At 49.8% G+C, this 6013-nt stretch overlaps 1 long non-coding RNA gene across 1 annotated transcript; it reads right to left on the bottom strand.

Moving 5' to 3' along the window:
- Window positions 1-1636: 1636 nt before the first annotated feature.
- LOC123095766 (uncharacterized) lies at window positions 1637-4844 on the bottom strand. Its single transcript, XR_006446330.1, has 2 exons — window positions 4495-4844; window positions 1637-1890 (listed from the first exon to the last, which is right to left on the bottom strand). It is a non-coding gene; the product is annotated as an uncharacterized lncRNA (long non-coding RNA).
- Between the last annotated feature and the right edge of the window lie 1169 nt (window positions 4845-6013).

Below are 6013 nucleotides of genomic sequence, written 5' to 3'. Positions count from 1 at the left end.
GGCTTTTTGTCACCCGTTGCAACATCGACCATGTTGTGTCACCTCTAGCTTGCAGGACATTGCAAACACGTGGGCCTTTGGTCACCCATTACAATATGGATCATGTTGCGGTCAGCTCCACCTTGTGTGGCATTGTAACCACGTGGGCCTTTGATCATCCATTGCAACATGGACCATGTTGTTGTCAGCCATTGCAACATGGACTATGTTGCGGTCACCATTGCAACATGGACCACGTAGCAGTCTACTCCACCATGCATGACATTGCAACCACATGGGCCTTTGATCACTCGTTGTAACATGCACCATGTTGTTGTCACCCATTGCAACATGAACCATTTTGCGATCACCTCCCCCTTACATGACGTTGCAAAAACATGTGGGCCTCAGCAAAACACCGCTCATGCGCAACTGTGGCGATAACGTTGTTGCCACAATGTCGCCTCCCTGTTTGTTGCAAACCTGGTTGCGACCACGGCGGATGCAACAATGATACGTCTCCAACGTATCTATAATTTTTGATTGTTCCATGTTATTATATTACCCCTTTTGGATGTTTATGGGCTTTATTTTACACATTTATATCATTTTTGGGACTAACCTACTAACCGGAGGCCCAACCCGTATTGCTGTTTTTTTTGCCTATTTCAGTATTTGGAAGAAAAGGAATATCAAACGGAGTCCAAACGGAACGAAACCTTCGAAAGCGTGATTTTTGAAACGAACATGATCCATGGGACTTGGAGTGCAAGTCAAGAAGCAGCCTGTTGGAAATATGCCCTAGAAGCAATAATAAAATGGTTATTATTGTATTTCCTTGTTCATGATAATTGTCTATTATTCATGCTATAATTGTATTAACTGAAAACCGTAATACATGTGTGAATACATAGACCACAACATGTCCCTAGTGAGCCTCTAGTTGACTAGCTCGTTGATCAATAGATGGTTATGGTTTCCTGACCATGGACATTGGATGTCATTGATAACGGGATCACATCATTAGGAGAATGATGTGATGGACAAGACCCAATCCTAAGCATAGCACAAGATCGTGTAGTTCATTTGCTAAAGCTTTTCTAATGTCAAGTATCATTTCCTTAGACCATGAGATTGTGCAACTCCCGAATACCGTAGGAATGCTTTGGGTGTACCAAACGTCACAACGTAACTGGGTGGCTATAAAGGTGCACTACAGGTATCTCCGAAAGTGTCTGTTGGGTTGGCACGAATCGAGACTGGGATTTGTCACTCCGTATGACGGAGAGGTATCTCTGGGCCCACTCGATAATGCATCATCATAATGAGCTCAATGTGACTAAGTAGTTAATCACGGGATCATGCATTATGGAACGAGTAAAGAGACTTGCCGATAACGAGATTGAACAAGGTATAGAGATACCACCGATCGAATCTCGGGCAAGTAACATACCAATGGACAAAGGGAATTGTATACGGGATTGATTGAATCCTCGACATCGTGATTCATTGTGACGCCCCCGATTCAATCGTACACTAATCATGCACGCAAACGTGTACGATCAAGATCAAGGACTCACGAGAAGATATCACAACACAACTCTAAAAACATAAATAAGTCATACAAGCAACATATTACAAGCCAGGGGCCTCGAGGGCTCGAATACAAGTGCTCGATCATAGACGAGTCAGCGGAAGTAACAATATCTGAGTACAGACATAAGTTAAACAAGTTTGTCTTAAGAAGGCTAGCACAAACTGGGGTACAGATCGAAAGAGGCGCAGGCCTCCTGCCTGGGATCCTCCTAAACTACTCCTGGTCGTCATCAGCGGGCTGCACGTAGTAGTAGGCACCTCAGGTGTAGTAGGAGTCGTCGTCGACAGTGGCGTCTGGCTCCTGGACTCCAGCATCTGGTTGCGACAACCAGAAAGAAAGGAAAGGGGGGGAAAAGGGGGAGAAAGCAACCGTGAGTACTCATCCAAAGTACTCGCAAGCAAGGAACTACACTACATATGCATGTGTATATGTGTAAGGAGGCCACATCAGTGGAACTGAACTGCAGAATGCCAGAATAAGAGGGGGATAGCTAGTCCTATCGAAGACTACGCTTCTGGCAGCCTCCGTCTTGCAGCATGTAGAAGAGAGTAGATTGAAGTCCTCCAAGTAGCATCTCTAAGTAGCATCGCATAGCATAATCCTACCCGGCGATCCTCCCCTTGTCGCCCTGTAGAAAAGCGATCACCGGGTTGTCTGTGGAACTTGGAAGGGTGTGTTTTATTAAGTATCCGGTTCTAGTTGTCATAAGGTCAAGGTACAACTCCAAGTCGTCCTGTTACCGAAGATCACGACTATTCGAATAGATTAACTTCCCTGCAGGGGTGCACCACATAACCCAACACGCTCGATCCCATTTGGCCGGACACACTTTTCTGGGTCATGCCCGGCCTCGGAAGATCAACACGTCGCAGCCCCACCTAGGCACAATAGAGAGGTCAGCACGCCGGTCTAAATCCTATGCGCGCAGGGGTCTGGGCCCATCGCCCATTGCACACCTGCACGTTGCGTGGGCGGCCGGAAGCAGACCTAGCAACCTCCATTACAAAAGAAGTCACGTTACGTGGTCCAATCCGGCGCGCGCCGCTCAGTCGCTGACGTCAAGAAGGCTTCGGCTGATACCACGACGTCGAGTGCCCATAACTGTTCCCGCGTAGTTGGTTAGTGCGTATAGGCCAGTGGCCAGACTTAGATCAAATATCAAGATCTCGTTAAGCGTGTTAAGTATCCGCGAACGCCGAACAGGGCCAGGCCCACCTATCTCCTAGGTGGTCTCAACCTGCCCTGTCGCTCCGCCACAAAGTAACAGTCGGGGCCGTCGGAAACCCAGGCCCACCTCTACCGGGATGGAGCCACCTGTCCTTTCAGCCCCCTCATCAGAATCACTTGCGGGTACTCATCGAGCTGACTCGACTTTAGTCACCATCTGTATAGTATGTATGTATGTATAGTATATACCCGTGATCACCTCCCGAGTGATCACGGCCCAATAGTATAGCGAGGCAGACTGACAAGAATGTAGGGCCAATGATGATAAACTAGCATCCTATACTAAGTATTTAGGATTGCAGGTAAGGTATCAACAGATGTAGCAACAATGTCAGGCTATGCATCAGAATAGGATTAACGGAAAGCAGTAACATGCTACACTACTCTAATGCAAGCAGTATAGAGGAGAATAGGCAATATCTGGTGACCAAGGGGGGAGGGCTTGCCTGGTTGCTCTGGCAAGGAGGGGTCGTCAATACCGTAGTCGTACTGGGTTTCACCGGCAGTCTCGGGGTCTACCGGAAAGAAGTAATGGAGGGGGAACACAATAAATAACAGAGCAATCAAAGCATCACAAAGTGTAACATGGCAATACGCGGTGCTAGGGGTGACCTAACGCGGTAGTAAGCGATACTGGTGAAAGCGGGAAACATCCGGGAAAGTATCCCCGGTGTTTGACGTTTTCGGACAGATGAACCGAAGGGGAAAGTTGCGTGTTCGCTATGCTAGGGACGTGTGGCGGCCGAACGGACTGTGTACTCAAATTCGTCTCGTCATTCTGAGCAACTTTCATGTATAAAGTATTTTCAACCGAGCTACAGTTTATTTTATAGGAATTTCTAAAGTTTAATGCCTTTTCTAAAATTACTAATTCAAAAATAAAACAGTAAAATACTTTTGCTACCTAGTGCTACACTAGTCTATGTGTATGACGTCGGGACCTAGGGGGTTGGTCAACTGACTGGTCAATAGTGGAGGTGGTGGCCCACTTGTCATTGGCACAAAAACTAAACTAGTTTAGAATTAAAAAGAGGTCCGCATGTCATTGGGCCAACCAAGTTTACCTAACACTAAACAAATCCCAGCACTCATCCAAGGATGGTGGCCGGCTGCAGGCACGCACATGAGCATGCAAGGCATGCGTAGGAGCGCCGGATGCTCTGTGTGCACGCATGCCTGGCCGGCTATGGCCCCAATTGCAGCACGGCGAGCGCGTGTAGAAGGCCGTGGACTGGTCAGCAGAGGCAAATGCCGTCGGGCTCGGCAGCAGCAAAGCATAACAGTAGCAGCTAACACAGCCGCCGAGCCGGAAAGCAGCAGCGGGCAGGAAGAAGGGCAAGGAGCAGCCTAGCAGCAATATGCAGCGACAGCAGTGGAACGGAGCACAGCCTCGAGCGGGAGCAACAGCCGCAGCACAACAGCAGTATGGCGGCGGCGGCAACGTGCAACAGAGTAGCGAGCAGCAGCGGCACAAGTAGCAGGCAGGGCCGCGGGCGCGGCCAGAGGCGAGGCGGGGCGCACGCCTTGGGGCGGCCAGGAAACGGCGGGCGCGACGGGGAGTTGCATGCGCGTGGACAGGGGGCGCGCGGGCGCGCAGAGCCGAGCTCTCTGTCATGGCGGCCAACGCGAGGGGCGGCCAAACGACGACAAATTAGAGGGGAAAGAAAACGGGAATGGGGAGAGGATCTCACGTTGAGCCTGTAGATGAGCAAAGCGGGCTTGGGGAGGCTCCGGCGAGGCCGAATCGAAGACGGCGAGCGTCGAGATGCAGAGGCGGAGATGAGCTCGATGGTGACGCGCGAGGCCCTCCCAGCTTGCTCCGATGGTTGAAGTCGACGGAGAAGAGTACGGCAGTGCCTCTAGGCATCTTGTCGTAGCTCGGGGATGACCATGGCCACGGAGACCACGACGGCACGGCGACGGCTTCGCTCGGGGTTTGTGTTGTGAGGGAGAAGCGGCGCGAGAGGAAGAGGGGGAGAGCATCTAGGGTTCGTGCAGGGCGCGGGGAAGGCCTTATAGGCGTCGACGAGGGTTGGATGTCCGACGCGTGGACATCGGCGGCGTCGACGCACGCGCTGTGTCCACGGTGCCTATATGAACAGAAGAAAGAAGAGGAGTGCTAAGTGGGCTGGGCTGTGCTGCTGTAGGCATTGGGCTAGAGTGCATAATGAGGTTTTGGCCTTCTCTCTTTCTCCTTATCTGATTTCTTTAATCTTTTCTGATTTGCAATATGTTAGGCCAAAAAGAGACTTTGTAAAATATGAAATTGTGCTACATAAATACTTTGCAATATTTGGCACTGCTACAAAAAGTTTGGGAGGAGCTTGAATTGATTTGCATTTTTCACAAATGGAAAAGCATTTAAAAAAATGCTGATTTGGAACTGCTTTAATTCCCAGGGGAAATTAGCTATCTCAAATGATGTTGAATCACTCATGACATTTAGTTAGTGAATATTTGGAACCCAGCGGACATTTTTGTTTTACTGTTTGGAGAAATAATTTATTTGACTTTAATTTAAAATGGAATTTGAATTAGTTTTGAATCAAAGTGAGCTTAGCAACAGTAACAGTGATGACTTGGCATCATTAGTAGGGGATTACTGTAGCTTGATTATCCGGGCGTTACATTCATCCGATGAGATCATCGTGGAACATGTGGGAGCCAACATGGGTATCCAGATTCCGCTGTTGGTTATTGGCCGGAGAACGTCTCGGTCATGTCTGCATGGTTCCCGAACCCGTAGGGTCTATACACTTAAGGTTCGGTGACGCTAGAGTTGATATGGGAAATAGTATGTGGTTACCGAAGGTAGTTCGGAGTCCCGGATGTGATCCCGGATGTCACGAGAAGTTCCGGAATGGTACGACGGTGAAGATCGATATATTGGACGAAGGGTATTGGAGTCCGGAAGTGTTCCGGGGGTACCAGGCTATGGCCAGCATGACCGAAAAGTGTTTCGGGAGCCCCGACAAGTGTTGGAGGGCCTCATGGGCCAAAGGGGAAGGGGCAAACCAGCCCACTAAGGGGTGGTGCCCCGCCCACACCCTTTCCCACGTTATTTGGGGAGGTGGGGCACCTCCACCTGGCTTGGGAGGCAATCCTCCATCTGCTTGGCTTGGGGGCAAGTCTCCCTAGGATTTTCCCTAGGGAGATCCAATCTGCTTGGCCGCCGCCCCCTAGGGGAAACCCTAGGTGTTGGAAATATGC

The sequence above is a fragment of the Triticum aestivum genome, chromosome 1B (genome assembly GCF_018294505.1).
Source record: "Triticum aestivum cultivar Chinese Spring chromosome 1B, IWGSC CS RefSeq v2.1, whole genome shotgun sequence".
NCBI lineage: Eukaryota > Viridiplantae > Streptophyta > Magnoliopsida > Poales > Poaceae > Triticum > Triticum aestivum.
This window is presented reverse-complemented; position numbering and strand designations above follow the sequence as displayed.